Source organism: Odocoileus virginianus, chromosome 2, assembly GCF_023699985.2.
Source record: "Odocoileus virginianus isolate 20LAN1187 ecotype Illinois chromosome 2, Ovbor_1.2, whole genome shotgun sequence".
Classification (NCBI taxonomy): Eukaryota; Metazoa; Chordata; class Mammalia; order Artiodactyla; family Cervidae; genus Odocoileus; species Odocoileus virginianus.
In genome coordinates this window covers 52,775,239-52,796,891 of record NC_069675.1, presented here as the reverse complement: position 1 = coordinate 52,796,891, position 21,653 = coordinate 52,775,239, and the positions used below count along the sequence as shown (strand labels likewise).

Below are 21,653 nucleotides of genomic sequence, written 5' to 3'. Positions count from 1 at the left end.
TGGAGAATTCCGGAGACAAAGGAGCCTGGCAGACTACAGTCCATGGGATCTCAAAGAGTCAGACAGGACTGAGTGACTAAAACTTTCCCTTTAAGGTTGTGCTACCTGTTTTTTGCATATATCACTTCAGAATCTTCACAACAAAGCCATGAGATAGATATGCATGAGGGAACAGAGGCACAGAGAGGCCAAGTAACAGTCTAGGGCTCCCCAGGGCTCCCCAGGTGGCAAAAGTGATAAAGAACCTGTCTGTCAGTGCAGGAGACTTAAGAGACGTGGGTTCAATCCCTGGGTTGGGCAGATTCCCTGAAGGAGGGCATGACAACCCACTCCAGTATTCTTGCTTGGAGAATCCTATGGACAGAGGAGCCTAGCAGGCTGTAGTCCATAGCATCAGAAAGAGTCTGACATGACTGAAATGAATTAGAAGGCACAGGGCTGCATAGCTAATTCTAAGAGTGCTTGAAATGATGACCTTAGAGACCACACTCGTCTCAGCCATGATGTCTGGGGTTCAGTTGCATTTGCTACAGCCAGTGAACTTTTCTATTTCTTGAAATATCTGATCCCAAGAATGGAATGTCTAATAGCGGGGTTTCTGCGGTGGATATGGGTTCTGTGGCTTGGCAACTGGTCATCTTATATCCTGCCTATTCTCCTTGTGGGCACAGCTCTGACTACCAGAATCACCAAAAGTTCAGGGCATCTTGGTAAATTGCTTTGAAATGTCTGTTTCCCCTTCATTGCCCTCTCTCCTTCAGTTGTCATTTCACCCATCTTATTCTGTCCAACTCTGTTCTTATTGAAATCACCCTTTATCCCTTGGCATGACCCCAAAGTTGAGACCTTCTTACTGTTCAATTCACTAGCCCATAAAATATTACCATTTGGGGACTTAAGTATTCAACATCACCTTGAATCTAATGCATTTGGGGCTAGTGATGTCTCAGTATTATCATTCATATTGTCAGGCACTTAGATTAGAATTCTCAAAGTGGGAATTTTCACATCAATTCCCATTAGAAACAGTAGAGCTAGAGATATATGAATCCTGGATTCATATGTCAGTTCCACATCTCATTTGAGCTTGTCATTTACCTCTCTGAGCCTCACTTTTCTACTCTGTACAATGGGGATGATTACATCTAGTCTAAAGGGGTTGTGAAGATGATAAAGGATATGATGAAGGTAGAAACTAGTATAATAAATTCTCATATCTGAGAGACTGTACTAATTGTTAATTAATGACAATTCAGTTTTCAAGTGTATCCTTTCCCAGTTCTATCAAGACTTTATCAACCACTGTAACTGGAGGAGATCATAAATATCCCCATGTTTTACCAATCGGAAGAACCACGGTACACATTTACATGATTTTCCTTAAATCTGGTTGGTAGCAAACCAAAAGGAAACCCAAGTAATCTAATCACTTAGAAGGGGAGATTGACTTTTCTGTACTCTGAAAAATAGGCCATGGAGGTCTCCACTCTTGCTCACTCTGCCTTTGTGGTTTAGTGGTGACGTGGGAAGAAGACCTCCCTCCTTACAAGCCTTTAAGAAGATGCTTTTGAAAGTTTTTTGAGACAGAGAAATCTCCTCTTTCTAGTAAATATCCTTTGGTCTATGTCAGCTTTCTTTAAGGGTTTTTTTGTTTGTTTTTTTAAGAGATCAGAATGGGGTGGGGAGTCCATATTATTCTCTACCAGGAGTAGGGAGAGAGTTTCACTAACAAGAGTCCTAGAAGAACCAGTGCACCAACCCTCCCTGCTAATAATAAAGGAGGTGAAGATGGTGCAAGGACTTACCTGCTTAGATCAGGGCAGAGGTTCAAATCACTTGTAGCTTGGTGACTCTTGAAATGTTTCTCAGTCTCTGTTCAGGTTCTTAGCCCAGAAACTTAAAGCCTCACAGCCACTTCACTGTCATACAAGGTTCAACAGAGCAATCAGAGCATTCACTTGAAAAAGGCTTTATGAGCTGTAAAATTCCATGGAACTCTGAGAGACACGTAGAACTGTGGGACTCTGGCACCCAGATCCGCAGCTTTGTGTCACGTTCCTGCTTGCCTTTTTCCCCAGGAACAGATGGGGAAACTAGAGTCCTCCTGACTTATTTTGACCTCATGGTGTGGAAAGGAGGCTTCTGTGGGCTTATAGACACCTATCTGGGAGGAGAAGGGTGGTGTGGACCAGACTGTTTAGAAAGCACAGTTGTTATTTATGTTTCCTTATCTCTCCCTCAGTCACCCTGCTGTGCTTTTAAGGAGAGTTAGGGAGGGAGAACTGAACCCCTGTGGTGAAGAGTAATGAGTTTCCCTAGCTCTGTCTGTGAACCAGCTCTTTGGAAAGCTAACCTCCTCCCGAGGCGCTCACTGCTAATTAAGAGGAGGGTGGCAGTGTTGGTAGATGGCTACTGAAGCAGTTCTTTTTTTTTTTTTTTTTCCATTCCTTGCACATCAGCTTCTCTTTTTCTTCTTAACTCTCCTGTGAGTAGTCATGCATGGGAGGAGCTGGGGAGTCTTTGGACCCAGATTTCTGGAAGGGGCCCTGGATCTGGTGGACTCCGTTGGCTGTGGTGGCTGCCTGGGTGTGAGTCCCAGCCCTCGCTGCTGTCTGACTGTGCATCTCTGGACACACCACTTAGCCTCTCTCAGGCTCAACTTCACCACCTGTAGAATGAAACAGCAGTATGACCCTCACTGGGGCTGTTTTGAGACTTTGTAGCTCACATCATGAGGTGCTATGCTCAGTCCACTAAGTTGTATCTGACTCTTTACTGCCACGTGGGCTGCAGCCCCAGGCTGCTCTGTCCATGGCATTTCCCAGTCAAGAATACTGGAGTGGGTTGCCATTTTCTCCTCCAGGGGATCTCCCTGACCCAGGGATGGAACTCAGTTCTTCTGCATTGTTAGCCAGGGCATTGTTACCACTGAGCCGCCAGGGAAGCCCCAAATCACATCATGCTTGTTGCAGAATCTCCCCTCAGTAACTTGCCTCTGTAGATATTTCAATCAGTCCCATATTTATCAAACAATGACAGACCACCTACTTTGTGCAGGACATGAGGTGTTAGTAGGGAAGATTTGCAGAAAATGCCTCAGACTTTCAGAGACAGGAAAATGCCAGGGGGAACTGATTCAAACTAAAACAAAGCAAAAGCTATGTCTACCAGTTATGACTCAGGAGAAGATATCTTGGGTGGCTGAAAGACATCTTCTTTGCACAGTGCTTGAGCTTAGACAGCTGAAGGAAGAAGGTGGCAGGAAAATCATGTGATCACAGCCTTGACCCAGGACATGGCAGAGGCCCTCTGGCAGCTTTGTTTCCCCATAGGATCTGCTGCAAATCTGATGAACAGGAGAACTTGGTCTTGTCCTCACACCTCCAGCTCTGTACCTCGGCCCTCAAAGTGGTGATTCCACTCTGGGAACTGCAGCCTTCTATTTTGCTCCCCGCCAACCCCTGCAACATCATTTTAAAGCATAGCCTTCCAAATGCCATTCCTCTTCTGAAGCCAATATATTTTTTTACAGTTGGAGTTAGCTGCAGTGTCTTTCACAGCTCGCAAGTCATTGAGAAGATTAGATGTTCATTCTGCTAAAATATTGCTGCCTGAAGACTCAACTGTGAAATGCAGTTGTCGTGTGTGTTCGCCCACAGACAGACAGACACACACACATGCTCACATACACAAGTTATAAATGAAAAAATTAGAAAATAAGTGTATGTTTATTATGTGAGGGGAGCCTGCCTGATTACAAGTCTCATTAGTCCTAAGTCATTTTGAAGATACCATAGCCAATGAGGATCTGGGCTTTACACAGCTGGGGTGTGTGTGTGTGTGTGTGTGTGTGTGTGTGTGTGTGTGTGTTGCACATTCACTCACATTTATGCATGAGGGAGGAGATACATTCTCATCTAAGCAGATTATTTGCATTTTAAATTCTTAAGTCATGATTGCTGCATTGAGTAGTTGGAAGTACTTTATAAAAGAGATATTATAGAGGACAGATTTTTAGAAACAGACAATCCTTGATTCAGAGGTGGACTTCGTCACTTTACAAGTTGTGTGAACCTAAGTGAATTACTTAGACTCATTAAGGTAGACTACCGCATCTGCAAAAACTGCCTCCTAGGGGAGGAAAAGGAGAAGAGGGGAGGGATAAATTAGAAGTTTGAGATTAACAGATACACACTACAATATATGAAATAGATAACCAATAAGGACCTGCTGTAGCATAGGGATCTAAACTCGGTATTTTATAACCTATAATGGAAAAGAAACTGAGAAGTAAATATATTTGTTGTTGTGTTTAATCGCTAAGTTGTGTCTGACTCTTTGTGAGTCCTTGGACTGTAGCCCACCAGGCTCTTCTGTTCATGGAATTTTCCAGGCAGGAATACTGGATTGGGTTGCTATTTCCTTCTCCAGGGGTTCTTCTTGACTTTGGGATCAAATTCTCATCTTCTGCAGCTCCTATGTTTCAGATTCTTTACCACTGAGGAACCAGGCAACTGCATATATATATATATATATATATATACACATATGTATATGTATATATATAATTGAATCACTTTGCTATATACCTGAAATACAACATTGTAAGTTAACTACATTTTAATAAAAATTAGAGAACTGCCTCCTGCCTCCAATAACCTCTGTTAGAATTAACTGAGGTTGTATAAATAATATGTTCTTTGCACAGTGTCTGACAAACCTTAAGAAATAATATTTCCTTACCTCTTCTCTTCTATCTGTGGGGATTTATGTGAGCGGGTAATGAAATTCTTCTCACCCTTCTCACACATTCCCTCAGAAAGCCCTGGGATTTTCTGATTTTCATCGGACTTGCACCTCCCAAGACGCCTCTTAGAGAATGAGACGGAGCTCAAGGTTACTCTGCAGCCACCCTCTTTAACGAACCTGGAGGCAAGACCACATTGGGTGATTTTAAAAATGCAAGAATTCTCAAAGGTTCCAGAATGGTGATGCATGTTTAAGATGGTCTGATAAAGCAACCTTATCAAGAAAATCCTTCCCACTCTGTTTGAGCATGCCCTCTTGGCTATAGGAGTAAATTTTGCAACTGTTTCAAGAATCCTTGCTCTTACCTCCGATTCATACAGAAATTGAAGAGCATCCAAATCTCTGTAAAATTGTGGCTCTCCATGTGTAGATTGTCGAGTACAGAATCACTGACTTCATCAGGGTAAAGGCTTCAGTGGAATGCTAACACCATCATTCTAGCTGTAAATCACGTTTCTGAATCAAGGGCATAGAATTTTCCTCCTTTCACCAGGGGAATCTCCCCATTCCCAAGAAGAAAGACTACACCTCTTGCAGAATCATTTCTATTCCCCACAAGAGCAAAGGCTCTGTGCTCATTAAACATCTAGTTATTGTTGTTGTTCAGTCACTCAGTTGTGTCTGACTCTTTGTGACCTGCCTTGAATCCTTACTAAATTTAATGCATTACGGAAAACTTCATATCATGGCTGTTACTCAGTAAATCAGATATATGTTTTCAACCAAAAACAGTATGGGACATTGCCATAATTTCAAAACTTTGTGAGTGTGTGTGTGTGTGTGTGTGTGTGTTATCCATTTACAAACAATATCCTGGGCAGAACTTCAACTTCTCATTGAAGTTGGAGGCTTCAATCCCCACATTCTTAGCTTCTTTCTTGCTGCCTGAATGGCCTTCATCATCTCTGAGGTGGTGGCTCTGAGCCACCGCTTCAGAGTATGAAGCCTACACTGAAAGCAGCCAAAACTACTAGTGTCCTGGAAAGAGAGCCAACTATATAACAAAACACCTGGATCCTGGTCCTAAGTCAGCCTGTGACTAGGTAGGTGACATGGGGCCATCACCACACCTTCCCAGGCCTGTTTCCCATATCCAGTGAAGGAGTTAAACAATCTTCACAGTCCTGTTTTGATACTCTGTTGTATCAACTGGTTGGTTTCCATCAAGTGCTCATCTTCACAAGTCCCATGTAAGCAGTGCAGTTCTTCAGCATTCTTCATTTTTCCCCATCTATGTCTTCAACAGATATTGATTTAGCTGTTATGCTTCAGTCTCTGCATTAGGTGCTAAAAATACTTAGCACCTACATTTATTTTAGGAAACATTCATTGCTTTCATGTTCAAATATTTGAAGATGTGGTTAGCATTATCTTTACCTGCTCTATGCAGACATCTCATATTTGAATAAGATTGACCATTGTTTTGGCCACAAATCATAGGGTATTTCAGTCCAACTGAAGCAGCCATATTGCTTTCCATAACTCGAACAAGACCCAAACACTGAGGAACTGTCTAGAGGAGGTGTATCTTATGCAGGCGTCTATGATTGTAAATACTCTACTGTATCCCAACAATTTGTTTCCTGTCCCTTCCCTTTGTGAGATTTTTGAAGGCAATGTTTTGTTGACCCCTCGGCTCTCTGCTTAACTTGATGCCAGGCAGAGAGAAGGTGCTTTGTTCATGTTTGATAAGCAGATGAATGTGCAAATGGTTGTGATGCGAGGAAACCCAGCAATTACAGTTTTCAACTCAAAAGCCCAAATCCCATCCCATTGCCATATGCATTCTTATTCGTAATGCCTTTTGTCAAGATGGACTTCCCTGGTGGCTCAGATGGTAAAGAATCTGCCTGCAATGTGGAGACCAGGGTTTGATCCCTGGATCGGGAGATCCCCTGGAGAAGGGAATGGCAACCCATTCCAATATTCTTGTCTGGAGTATTGACGGAGGATCCTGGTGGGCTACAAGTCATGGGGTTGCAAAGATAATGATTCATTTGGAGTAGATGAATAAATACTACACCAATTCTTGAGGCCAGTTTTACTGAGCAGGGTCTTATTTCCTCTTAGTAGAAGGGAGCTCCCTTTCCTGAGACTGACTCAAGCTGTCAAAGGCATTTTCTCATCGAAGCAGCTTCCTGTCCCTGGGGTCCACACCCATTTTTCAGTAAAGGGCTAGATAGTAAGCATTTAAACATTGTATACTGTGTGTCCTCTGGCACAACAATCATATTATGACAGCGTCTGTAGATCTGCAAATGAATGAATATAGCTGTGTTCCAATAAAACTTTATTTACAAAATCAGATGACAGGTCAAATTTGGCCCACAGATTGTAGTTTGCTGATTCATGTCCTAGTTTATGATGCAGAAGTCTTACAAAGATTTCATAAATTTCAACAGACTATTTACCTGCGACTCATGAAAGTAGATAAATGATTACTGGAGATTTCTTGTTCTTATGGATTGAATGGTCTTCCTGTTCCATGCTCACTGAACATCTAAAACACTCTCAAAGGGATCTAATCCCCTGTTAGTTTACATTCTCAAGGTTATCTCTGCCTGCACATGTAGATCCAGATTTGAATTTTAATCTATTTCATGATTTCCATAAATGAGCAATCAAAAGCACTAACAACCAAACTTAGTCAAAGCATGAGCATAGCACTCTTTACTGAAGACGTAGTGGAGAAAAATCAAAAGTTATATTGCAGAAATGAGGATGCTTTCTTATTGAACATTAAGCATTTCCAATTTTTAAAAGTGTTTTTAAGCCCTCCTCAAGCTAGCAAGTGCCCAATTGGTTGATTCTCCATCATAGTCCTAAATTTACATTAACCTACATTCTCCATATTTCTTCCTCAACTCTTCAGATCTAAATCCCAAGCCTTCACTGTGCTGCCTATGGAGTAGTTTTGGTTGCCTTGGCTCTTAGAATATCCATGCTGCCATGTTCTCCTCCTCCAGCCCATTCTACTTATCCAGGCATTCCACCAAGCCAAAGTAGGTCCTCTGTAAGTGGAATATGAGGTTGATGAGGCAAACATTTTTTCTTGTATTATGTACACAAGTTGTTGTCCAGATACTGCCATGCACCATTCCATTTTGCCCATCAAAGTCAAAGCCAAGAGTGACTGGGACTTCACAAATTTTGCCTCTAAAAATGAATTCTTTCTTCTGGCTCTTTCTAAAGTGTCATCTGATCACAGCTTACCTCTGGGAGGGCTTCTAGGTACTTGTCCAGTATAATTTCTTTGTTTCTAAAAGAAATACGTGAAACTTAGTTAAAGAGAAATGGTGTGCTTAAAACCCAATTAGGATTTAAGATTTATAGTTAGAGCTCAAGTCTAGAAGTTTTTATCTTAAAAGAGAGCAGTATTTATCAGGTTATATAGCAACATTCAGAAAACTGAGAGCATGGCATCTGGTCCCATCACCTCATGGGAAATAGATGGGGAGACCATGGAAACAGTGTCAGACTTTATTTTTTTGGGCTCCAAAATTACTGAAGATGGTGATTACAGCCATGAAATTAAAAGGCACTTACTCCTTGGTAGGAAAGTTATGACCAACCTAGTTAGCATATGAAAAAGCAGAGACATTATTTTGCCAACAAAGTTTCATCTAGTTAAGGCTATGGTTTTTCCAGTGGTCATGTATGGCTATGAGAGTTGGACTGTGAAGAAAGCTGAGTGCAGAAAAATTGATGCTTTTGAACTATGGTGTTGGAGAAGACTCTTGAGAGTCCCTTGGACTGCAAGGAGATCCAACCAGTCCATCCTAAAGGAGATCAGTCCTCGGTGTTCATTGGAAGGACTGATGCTAAAGTTAAAATTCCAATACTTTGGCCACCTGATGTTAAGAGTTGACTCATTGGAAAAGACCCTCATGCTGGGAGGGACTGGGGGCAGGAGGAGAAGGGGACGACAGAGGATGAGATGCCAAATGGCATCACCGACTCGATGGGCATGAGTTTGGGTAAACTCTAGGAGTTTGTGATGGACAGGGAGGCCTGGCATGCTGCGATTCATGGGGTTGCAAAGAGTTGGACACAACTGAGTGACTGAACTGAACTGAACTGATAGTTACAAAATCACCATATAGCAGTATTTTTTTTTTAAATACAGTCCATTTCTCACTGATTAAGGGCTTTGAGTAATCACTGTACTAATTTTTTTTACCAATAATCATTTTAGTGATCATTTCTATAATAGTTCCTATGTATGCGTGTGCTCAGTCATGTTCAACTTTTTGTGGCCCCATAGATTATAGTCTACCTTGCCCATGGGATTTTCCAGGCAAAACTATTAGAGCAGGATACAATTTCCTACTCCAGGGTAACTTCCCAACCCAGGGATTGAACCTGAGTCTCCTGCATCTCCTGCATTAACAGGAGGATACTTTACTTCTAGCTCCACCTAGGAAGCCCAATAATTCCTGTTATGTGTAAATAGAAGTATAAAGAGACGCTGCAGGAGGAGAAACTAGGCAGATGTCATTTCTTTCTGAGTTGACAAAGGGCATGATTCTGGAGGGGCGGATGTGAGTGAGGAAAGAGAAGAACTCTCATAAAAGTGTTTCACTCTGTGATCTCCTGTTTTTTAAAGCATTCCTCATCTCTTGAGACATATCTATTCTATAATAAAGCCTTATGCTTATGTAACTTTTTATGTTTTTCAAAGTGCTGTCGTATATCATTATATATCATTTGATCCTCACCAAAGACCTTGAACCCCAGTGAAAGCACCAAGCTGTAAGTCCCTTTAGAAGACTACATGCCAGTCAATCAGGCAACTTACCTTCCAGACAACCAGACTGTGCCCAGCAATGCTGTTTCTATTTTAAACAACAGAAAGACACAAGACCAGTCTCTCTCTTGCTTTCCTTCTCCCACCCCTTCTCTCTCCCTCTGTCTTATAAATGTGGATCAATTGTGATGAAAAAAAAAGAATTTGCAGACTCTATCTGACTTCAGAGGGCCCTTTTTTTTTTTTTTTTGCAAACAGATGCATTGAATGAGACAGTAGCTTTGGAATTATCTTATACTGACATTAAACTATTCAGCAAACATGGACATACCCATCATGCTGAGAATATAAGGCAGAGCTGCAGTTAATGATGAGGAATCTAGAGACTCTGGTGTGGGATCATCCAAAGTATTTCTAGAAAGGAGTGTTATACTATGCTCAACCAATCTGGATGAAAAATTATTAAAATCAATCAACTATCCCACCATCTGGGTTGTGTATTTAATTTTTATAAGCGCTATGTAATGGATGATCACTAATGGCATGTTTTCTGGCCAGTTTATAACAAATAATGGATTCATTTTCTCGTTCTCATGTCTTTTTAATGTCTACATTTCCTCCCATAGTATTCTGAATAAAGCATATTTGGTGCTGTCCTGAAATCACATATTATCCTTTTTTGGGGGTCTGTTATGTACCTAGTCTCTTTGCATTTGAAATTAAGCCAGCACAACATTCTAATTGAACGGGAAAAAGCTTTGGCTTTAATTACTCTCAGTAATAGATATAACAATGAGCAGGGCTCATTCACAGCCATTACATCAAGCAATAAAGTCATCAGGTGGCTGCTCTTGACACCGTGAAAGCTGTCATCCTGAAGTGCTCTCGGCTAGGGACACCCACTGTCTCACATCATAGTTGTTTTCCCATTATCCATCTCTGAGGGAGGGAGTGGAGGAGGAGAGAGTGCCTCGGTGGAACTCCCTGAATGGTGTGGTCCAAAGGATAAAAAATGTGAAATTGGGAGACTTGGATTTACTTACTAGCTCTCCCTTTCACTGGCTGCATGATGGTATTGGACAAATAGCCCTCTGTTTCTCACTGTTCTTATCTGTAAAGCAAAGATGATAATCCATGCCATGCCTAAATGAGCCATTTTTATAAACATTGAAGTATTGCAGAATTGAAGATTGTTAGGGTTTCTCTACTTTGCCAACCAAATTGCTTCCTGGGCTTTGGCTGGGTGGAAATAAGTATTCAGTTTGAGTTCCATCTAATTTTCATACCCACTTTCTAACAGCATCAAATGGCCAAAAGGGAAGTGTAAGGAGGAAAGAGAGCAGCAAAGGGAAGGACTAATCTACATACTTGATGATCAGTGTCTGCAGACTCCGTATTTGTTTCAATGGATGGCCTCCATTTGAGAAAACTCAAGATGGCACCCCTCAACAATTCAAAATCATTTTAGAATTTAGAAGTCTCCAGAATAGCAGCTACATTGGCAGTTCCTTACCTTTCTCCCCTCCTTTTTTTTTTTTTCTTTAAATTAAAAAGAGCTTCTGTTGGATAAGAAAGAACAAGTAAGTATTTTATGGCCATGGAAAATGTCTACATTGTAGAGGAGCACTGATTGCATTAAATGTTAAATTATTAAAGGGTCTTTATTCTTTGACCTTTTAGGGTCAACAGTTAAGTACTATGAACTGGCTTTGGCTTTGAGATGACAAGACTTCCTCCTTATCCTCTGGAGTCTAGTCAGAGAGATGGATTGTGAAGGCAGAATGACAGTCTGTGGAGTTACTGTGGAGTGGTGGGCTGCTCAGAGGTGAGGAGAGGCATGTCTGGAGCCCCTTGACTATAGAAGGAGGGAATATTTGATGCATGCCAAGTGAGCCAGTAAGAAAGTAAAAGAAAGCAAAGCCAGGTGTCAGAGACAAGGCCACTGTCCTCCATGTGGTATGTGGTCATCTATTTAATTATTGGCACTTTCAGAGAATATTGTTAGCTATGTGAGCAAATCAGTCCTAAAAAGAGAGCTTGCTTCCTGACCAATGGGAGTAAGTGTAGATATATTATATTTACAAGCCCATCTTTCCATGTGGTTGAGTTAGGGGATCAGGGAATTAAGAAATCTGTCTCTTGGTAGAAATTAACTTGAAAGAATAGCTCCTCTTATGCATTTACTAGGATTTTTTTTTTTTTTTTTTTTTTGTCTTTTGGTTAGTTTATTTTCTATTGATTCATGCTTAATAGAGGGCCCAGTGAGACATTTGTAGCTGAATTTCTTAGGAGCCACTTCCAATTAAAGTTCATTTATATTGAAGATAAATGATAATCTGAGTTAATAGGAAAGTAGTTTTCAGTGTTACCTTGAAAATGATTTGCAAAGAACAATTTAGGAATCTTTCTAGTGCACCAATTAAGGCACTTTATGATTAAACTCCAAACTATGAAAGCCCCTCACTTAATTTGACATGCAGAGTGAAATATCATTACAGTAAGTCCCCTACATGCAAATCTTCAAGTTGAAAACTTTCAAAGGTGCGAACATGCTTTCCATCAGTTGGGTGTGAGTGAAATTGCAGCTTGCCCTCTATCTCCTATTACTGATGATACTTCTGCTCTACCATCTCCCACCGCCACTCTTTCATCCAGTTGCTACCTCTTTTTGCCTCCTTACTTGATGCCGCCCCTTGTATGCCAGCTATTGTACTGTACTACTGTACTTTCAAAGGTACTGTACTGTAGGATGGTTTTGCTGAAAGGTTTAACTTTTGTCTCAGATTCAAAGGATTTGTTAACAAAAGAAACCACTCATCATACACAAATAAACAATTTCAATATTTAATAGAGAATTATCTAACTTACTTTCAATAAACAATCATTAAAAAGAAAGAGGAATAGAAGAGCAGATACATCACCAAACTGGGTTTTTACCAACATCCAGACTCAAACAGCATGGGGAAGTTTGTGTAACAGCAACAATCTGGAGTTCCAATTTGGGAAAAGGTCCTGGGCAGCGCATCCGCCTCAAGGATGAGACTTCAAAATTGTCCTTTGAAGGTTCCTGCTTATAATCTCAAGCTGCAGACTAAGATGTTATCAGTCTGGAGGTAAATTGCAAGTCTGATTTCATGTTAATGTGGTTGATTTTGTCTTGTAAATCTTGGAATGTTGTTTAACTCTGGGTATGGCTGGCCAGATCCTGTCCATGGGCTCAACAATCTCAAGATCTATCCCCTGCCTTATCCATGGTGCCTTGCAGCTTGCACACACAGCAGGCAGTCAGGGCAGTGTCCAGACAGGTCAGAAGCAAGGTCAGATGCCTGTTCTGCTTTCTTTGTTTCTGATGCCTGAACAAAACTACTTCCATTTAATTTTTGTAACAGAGATTAAAAATGTATTTTTGTTTGTTTTTTAATGTATTATTTGTGTGTATTACAATACCTTATAGCCAGTTGTACTAGTTGGGTACCTAGACTAACTGTGTTGGACTTAACAAACAAATTGGACTTATGAACGTGTTCTGGGAATGGAACTCATTCTTATGAGGGGATTTCCTGTCTCTGGAAAATGATCACTAATCTGAAAAGAGGTGACTTCTTCTAAAAGTATGTAAAACCATGGGCCAACAAGGAGAAAATCTAGGGCTAACTGCTCAAGTTTCTCAAGTTTCTATCATGTGTTACCCTCTCCTCCACCTCCCAGCTTTCCTAGTGGGTAAACTCTTTTCTAGCATATAAACTCCAAAGGAGTGGACCGTCAAGGAGTGAAATCTTGTCTCTTTCCATTTTATTGCCTCAGCATCTACAGTAGTATCATCCACTCACAGGTATTAGTACTAGTAGGGTACACCAATATTGCTTGAATGAATGGAGAAATAGAGGAATGTGTGAATGGCATAAAAAAGTGAAAGAATAAATTGAGTATTCTTCCTGTACATATTAATTTATCTCTGCAAATCAAATGGGAGAAACCTTAAAAAAAAAATTATAACCTGTCTCCCTTCCCAGACATTCTCATGTAATTTATATTGGGTGTGACCCAGGAACTGAAATTTTTAAATCTTCTCAAGTGGTTCTAATGTGCATGTATAGATGGAATCAAGATGGTAGCCTTGTCTCAGGGGGCCTGGGACCTCTTATTTCTGTTCAGTTTCATCCCAGACACTGGCCTTCCACTGGACCCTGAAAGTGATGTTCCTGATAAAGAGTATCAGTTCCATTTTAATGTTTTATTCCTTCCTGTCACTGTAGGCGAGGAACTTACTTCATCTACATTGTGAAATAGTGCTACAGAATATGATATCTTCCATAAATCACTTAGCTTATTTGAATCTCAGAATCTGGGTCTGTAAAATAGATGTAATGATCTCTGTCTTTGTCTACCTCACTTTGATTTTGTGACATTCGGTTAAAATAATAGATGCAAAAATGTTTCAAAAACTGTCAAGTATTATAAAATATAAATGATTGTTTATTGTAGAAAAGTAGAGGTATTTTACTAATTATTTTGTAACTTCAAGGTCATGGAATTGGAAAGTACTTTAGAATGGCATGAGATTTGTCTTCAGAAAATAAAGCATGTGTCCTAGATATGTTATCTACTATTCATAGTGGCTATAACAACTTAAACTCTTCAATCTTAAATTTCAAAGATGCCACATGTCTCAGGAAGCTATGAGAACTGGACAAGCACAAATGTGAGGAAAGCACTTTGTGAACTGGCAAAGAAAGAGAAAGTCGCTCAGTCATGTCTGACTCTTTGTGACCCTGTGGACTCTAGCCCACCAGGCTCCTCTGTCCATGGAGATTTTCCAGGCAAGAATACTGGAACAGGTAGCCATTCCCTTCTCCAAGAGATCTTACCAACCCATGGATTGAATCCAGGTCAAGGGTTGTTGTGTAAATATTAGTTTGTTTTTCTTGCTGTCACAGTTATTTTTCCTGCTCCTAGGATTGGCTGCCATTAGCCCAAGACAGTTGACTTTGAGCATCTCTTCTCCACTCCTAATTCAGTGACTTGAAATCAGCCATGGTGAGAATAGCTGTACCATATGCGCTTACGTGGTATGTCGCTTCAGCCGTGTCCAACTCTTTGCTACCCTATGAATGATAGCCCAGCAGGCTTCTCTGTCCATGGGATTCTCCAGGCAGGAATACTGGAGTGGGTTGCCATGCCCTCATCCAGAGGATCTTCCTAACCCAGGTATTGAACCTGAATCTCTTAAGTCTGTCTGCACTGGCAGGTGGGTTCTTTACCACTAGTGCCACCTAGGAAGTCCATCCATACCACAGAAATTAGCAAATAGTACTGATCATGGCTTTCTTTTCTTTGTTTGTTCCTTTATTTTTTGAGATCTAGTTTACTAGCACACTTATGCCCATACCTAAAGATATCTAGTATTCAGATATCATATGATATCACTTATAGGTGGAATCTGAAACAGTGTTACAAGTGAAAGTGAAAGTGTTAGTTGCTCAGTCCTGTCTGACTCTTTGCGACCCCGTGGACCATAACCTGACCCTGTTGACCATACCCACCAGACTTTTGTGTCCATGGGGTTTTTCCAGGCAAGATAACTGGAGTAGGTTGCATTCCCTTCTCCAGGGGATGTTCCCAATTCAGGGATCTAACCTGGGTCTCCTGAATGGCAGGTTAGATGCTTTATCATCTGAGCCACCAGGAAAACCCTGCTACAAATGAACTTATTTACAAAACAGAAATAGATCCACAGACATAGAAAAGAAACTTGAGGTTACCAAAGGGGAAAGAGGGGGAGGGATAAATTAAGAGGTAGGGGTTAACAGATACACACTACTACTACTACATATATATGTGTGTGTGTGTGTGTGTGTGTGTGTATATAAAATAGATAACCAATAAGGACCCACCATAGCATAGGAAACTCTACTCAATATTTTGTAAAAACCTATAAAGAAGTAGCCAGAAAAGAATCAGACTTGACTAAAGTGACTTAGTACACTTATAATGTTGTTGCTCAGTCACTCAGCATGTCCCCCTCTTTTCGACCCCATGAACTGAAGCACAGCAGGCTTCCCTGTCCTTCACCTGCTCCTGGAGTTTGCCCAAGTTCATGTCCATTGCATCAGTGATGCCATAAATCCATCTCATTCCTCCCTGATTCTGGGAAAGATTGAGGGCAGAAGGAGAAGAGGGCATCAGAGGATGAGACACCTATACATATAGATATGTATGTGTATATATGTGTGTGTGTATATAATTTTTGTTCAGTCAGTAAGTCACGTCCAACTGTTTTGCAACCCCGTGGACTGTAGCCCATTTTGCTCCTCTGTCCCTGGGATTTCCCAGGCAAGACTACTGGAGTGAGTTGCCACCCCTCCCCCAGGGGATCTTCCCAACCGAGGGATTGAATCCGAGTCTCTTATGTCTGCATTGGCAGGCGGGTTCTTTACCACTAGTGCAAACATATGTCTGAATCACTTTGCTGTACACCTAAAACTAAGACAATTTTGTAAATCAACCATAGTTCAATTAGAGAAAAAAAAGGTCTTTAGTTAATCCTGAATGACTTAAATAAGTTAAATTTAGCCAAATTTGAAGCCAAGAAAACAGCAATGATTGATAAAGAACTTGTAATATGGAGTATGGGTTTATTGAGAAGAATTGTAATTGCTTAATCTAGAATGAAAGCAAACAACAGACCAAAAACTTCAGTCTTTTTCTCTGACCTACTCAGACACCATGAAATCATGTACCGTTTGCTAACATCAAACTGATGATTACCTATTGCATCGATTTACTGAAACCAACCAGCCTACTTGGATTATTCAAGCCAAAATGAGACTTTTTTCCCTCTTCAGGAAATCTCTTTGCCCTAAAGAGGCTCTTATTTCCTGACAGGCCATTCATTTTTGTTTGTGACTGACTGATCACAGTCTTCCTCACCCATTGTGCTAATGACAGTTGGGCATCTCTTGCCTCCTGGAACTAGATCAGAGATTCCTAAGCTAAGGTCCTTGTCATCCACACAGTGGGTGCACATCCTGAGTAAGCCCTGCTGAATCAAAGGCTGCTTTTCACTTCTCTCCTCTCTTCCATGTGCTGATCTAACTACATGATGTTTCTAATTGGGTCCAAACACAGGACATTTCATAGACTAACTATAGTCTCTGCAGGATCAGACATTTACCATTCCCACATCATTCTGTACCTTTTTATCCTCTAAGGCCTCCCACCCTCCCCCACACCCCCAACCTTACCGCCCCCACCCCACCCCCTCCATTTCCTGAAAATGTAGTTGTTACAAGTAGATCATCCGGGCGTGGGTCATGCACTGTTACAAAAGCAAGTTAAAAAAAGATAGTGACACTGCTCTCCCTGCTAGAAATTAGCCAGGTGCACCATTATGTAAGGAGCTCAAGCTAGAGAGCACAGTAATTAAAATAACAATGAAATGATAGCTTATGCAACACTCCGCAAATATGATATTTTCATTTGTGGTATTGTACAAACCAAGCATATCAGGCAGAGATGGTACGTGATTTGCAAAAGGCCAAGAGAAAATGAATGAGGACACTGGAATGGAGTTCTTCTGCCACCCTCTCTTGCTATGCCAATCAAAGGCCTATTGTGCACAAGGGGGTGTTGTGGCATATGAACCATATATGGCCGACTTCTGTCTCCTAGGATGTTACAAGTCAATGACATTCACAGTGTGTGGTCTTGAAAAGGAAAGGAGAGGTAGAAAAATTGCCCACTGGAAGTAGTGTTGAATATAGAGTTTCCATTTTGTAGGTCCCCTTGTGATTTTTTAAAAATTCACTCAGAAATGTTCAGATATGAAGGACAAAATCTGATCACCAAGCTCAGAGGGGATTGATTATTAAATGACGGTTCATATTTTATTTAAATAACTTACAATAAAGTGATGTTCCCCATTGGACTGAATAATCAGTGATGGACTTAATTAGACTATTCTACCATGGACAGAAGAGCCTGATGGACTCTAGTCCATGGGGTCATGAAGAGTTGGACATGACTAAGTGACTCACACTTTTACTTTTCACTTTTTTCACCATGCAGGGAACCACTTTTAAGGTATAAATAAACATAATCAATTTTTTAAAAAGTTTGTGTTTTTATTTTTCTATTTCTTCATCTCAACTTTCCCATTTCCATTCTGAATTTGACATGTTCTTCTTGTGTGAACCATCAGCCTTCTTTAAAAAATTAGTTGAAAAGAAATTTGGAAAGTGTGATTATGGTGTTTATGTTGGTCTATGAATTCTCTTTCTGTTTGCTATTAATATTTGCCATGGTATCCTGTGGACCAACCAAAGTGAGGCAACCTCTGCTGTGATGCCTGAAAAAGTCCTTACAGGCTTTGCTAAAAATCCACTTCTCTTTGGTCAGAAGTGTGGAAATGGCCAATCCCCTATCCTTATTTAACTCAAGAGTTTTTATACTAGGGCTGAACCCATTTGATCAATGATTTCTGACTGAATCTCTTGCTGATGCATGGTAAGACGGTAAGTGGTGCACAGAGAGATGGGTTAGGGTTTGGAGTCTTACTAAACTGCCTCCCCAAAGATCGCCATATTCCATACTCTAGTACATACCAGTGGAAATGACCCTCTCTGTTCACATGGTCTAAATAGCTGAATTATTGAATATGTGCTGTATGCCTATAGAAAGTGTTTACCTTATATTAAAACAATACATTATTTGTTAAAATTTGAAGGCAGTACTACCTAGCTTGCAATCAGTTCAGTCGCTCAGTCGTGTCCAACTCTTTGCGACCCCATGAACTGTAGCACGCCAGGTCTCCCTGTCCATCACCAACACCCAGAGTTTACCCAAACTCATGTCCACTGATTCAGTGATCTAACCATCTCATCCTCTGTCATCCCCTTCTTCTGCTGCCTTCAATCTTTCCCAACATCAGGGTCTTTTCTAATGAGTCAGTTCTTTGCATCAGGTGGCCAAAGTATTGGAGTTTCAGCTTCAACATCAGTCCTTCCAATGAACACCCAGGACTGATCTCCTTTAGGATGGACTGTTTAGATCTCCTTGCAGTCCAAGAGACTCTCAAGAGTCTTCTCCAACACCACAGTTCAAAAACATCAATTCTTTGGTGCTCAGCTTTCTTTATAGTCCAACTCTCACATCCATACATGACCATTGGAAAAACCATAGCCTTGACTAGATGGACCTTTGTTGACAAAGTAATGTCTCTGCTTTTTAATGTGCTGTCTAGGTTGGTCATAGCTTTCCTTCCAAAGAGCAAGCGTCTTTTAATTTCAGGGCTGCAGTCACCATCTGCAGTGATATTAGAGCCCAGAAAAATAAAGTCAGCCACTGTTTCCACTGTTTCCCCATCAATTTCCCATGAAGTGATAGGACCATGATCTTCGTTGCCATGATCTTAGTTTTCTGAATGTTGAGCTTTAAGCCAGCTTTTTCACTCTCATCTTTCACTTTCATCAAGAGGCTTTTTAGTTCCTCTTCACTTTCTGCCGTAAGGGTGGTGTCATCTGCATAGCTGAGGTTATCGATATTTCTCCCGGCAATCTTGATTCCAACTTGTGCTTCTTCCAGCCCAGTGTTTCTCATGATGTATTCTGTACATAGTGAACAAAATATTCCTTATCTTTATTCCCAGAAGACAAATGTCTGTAATTCTGCGTTTCCAGATCTGCTTCTATCCTTTATTTTGTGAAAAGTAGCCAGTTTAACAAAGTGTGACGTTTCAAAGTGTAAAGTGTAAAAAAACCTACTGTCACAGTGTTAGAACCCCTGGTCACTGGCAATCATGTGGGTTTTGTGTGGCCCTGTGGCTGCTTTATAGGTATTCATTCACTTGTGTTGGTGATGGCTTAGTCGCTAAGTCGTGTCTGACTCTTGGGACCCCATGGACTGTAATCTGCCAGTCTCCTCTGTCCATGGGATTTCCCAAGCAAGAATACTGAAGTGGGTTGCCATTTCTTCTCCAGGGGATCTTCTTGACCCAGGGATCGAACCCACTTCTCCTGCATTGCAGGTGCTCTCCTACACTGCAGGTGGCCCACCTACACTGGCAGGTGGATTCTTTACCACTGGCCACCGGGGAAGCCCCTACTCAGTATTTATTTAGCTGAACTCCTACTGTGTTGCTGGCATGGATCTGGGCTATAGAGATACAAGCCTGAGTAAGAGAGACATGATCCTTTCCTCATGGAGCTTAAAGTCAAGTTCAGAAGCAGCTGTCACTAATAACCTCACCAAAAATATGTAATGAATTCTAATAATGAGATTTAAAGGTGATAATTCATGTACAGGGTAGGATATGGTGGATTTCATCTGATACCTAAAGAACAAATAAGAATTAGCTAGTTGAATGGAAATGGAGAAGGGAGAAGAAAGAAAAAAAAAAATCCCAGTTAAAGAGATCGATCACATGAGATGCCGCTTTCTAGGAAGTGAGAGTAGTATAGTGTGACAGGAAGGAGGACAGTCACTCAGGAAGTGAAAGAGACAGGATCCAGATGCTACTTATATTTGTAGGACTTTTAGATAATTTTATCCTGCTAAAAAAGTCTTAAAGATTTTAGGGGATATCATGCAGATCTGTGGTTTTTGGGTCCTTGAAGGAATACATTTCCCTGGCAATGAAAAGATAGTTATGGAGTCTTGCTAATGACCCAGTGACCACCAGATCTCACCCACTGGTAGGTGACAAAGTCAATGACAGGCTTGCCTGTAGTCCAGCTCACTAAATTACATGTTGCATCATGGACATCTTTTGGACAGAAATGGTTCAAAACTTTCACTGGAATCTCAGAAGGCTACATGACTCAGTGGAGAAAAAAAAAAACTGTTGTCCTAATAAATTCACAAATTTAATATGGTTCATTTTGCATCTCCTATCATTTATTTATTTCTTGTTTTTATTATAAATTCCTACTCTTTCTAATATTTAAAGTGAATACTGGCTAATTACTTAAGAAATTTATTGGCGGTTATTACTAGACTTAATGAATTTAGTAAGTATCCAAAATGTCCTGTGAGTTCCATTCTATAAAGTGTGTGTGTTTATTATTTCTGTAATTGCTTCTTAATTAAAACTACCATATGACCCAAAAATCCACTATGGGGCATATACCCTGAAGAAAGCATAATTGAAAAAGACACATGTAACCCAATGCTCATTGCAGCACTATTTATAATAGCTCGGACATGGAAACAACCTAGATGTGCATCGACAGATGAATGAATAAAGAAGTTGTGGTACATATACACAGTGGAATATTACTCAGCCATACAAGGAACACATTTGAGACAGTTCTAATGAGGTGGATGAACCTACAGTCTATTATACAGAGTGAAGTTAAGTCAGAAAGAGAAAAACAAATATCGTGTATTAACGCATATATATGGAATCTAGAAAGGTGGTACTGATCAACCTATTTGCAGAGCAGCAATGGAAATTCAGGCAAGAAGCACAGATATGTGGACGCAGTGGGGAAGGAGAGGGAGAGACAACTGAAAAGAGTAACACTGAAACATACATTACCATATGTAAAGTAGATAGCCAGTGGGAATTTGGTGTTTGATGCAGAGAGCTCAAACCCTGTGCTCTGTGACAACCTAGAGGGGTGGGGTGGGATGGGAGGTGGGAGGGAGATTCGAGAGGGAGGGGACATATGTATATACCTATGACTGATTCATGTTGATGTATGGCAGAAACTAACACATTATTGTGTTATCCTGCAATTAAAAAAAAACTCCTTTTAAAAACTCAATAATAATAATAATAATAAAATTTCCACTGGATGATGGGCAGGTGATCGATTCCTTCAACTGTGGATCCAGACTTTCTTTCAAGGCTTCTGACAGTAGCCTGTTCCTTTCAGTTCTTTGAACCCCCAAAGCTAACCTTCCCCAGATGGTAATACCAAACTTTATGCCTCTTCAGTTCCATGTCATGGATAAAGTGTCTGTTGAGGTGCTGCCCTCTTGAAGGTCATTTTCTAATTGATGGATGTATAGCCATGATGAGGACTAGAATACAAAATGCTTGGGAGAGTTCTCTCTCTCTCTCTCCCTTCTTCTCTCTTTTTCTTTTTCTCTTTTC

The 21,653-nt window shown here is 40.7% G+C and overlaps 1 protein-coding gene and 1 long non-coding RNA gene across 11 annotated transcripts in view; one reads left to right on the top strand and one right to left on the bottom strand.

Moving 5' to 3' along the window:
- Positions 1-1,951, bottom strand: part of LOC110151831 (uncharacterized) — a 30,352-nt gene extending 28,401 nt beyond the window's left edge. For both annotated transcript variants that reach the window (XR_011492419.1, XR_011492420.1), the window contains exon 1: positions 1,806-1,951. This is a non-coding gene — a long non-coding RNA (uncharacterized lncRNA). The remainder of the gene's footprint in view (positions 1-1,805) is intronic.
- The window catches only part of CTNNA2 (catenin alpha 2), a 1,320,632-nt gene that overhangs the window by 618,363 nt on the left and 680,616 nt on the right, over positions 1-21,653 (top strand). The gene's annotated exons all lie outside the window — the stretch shown is intronic.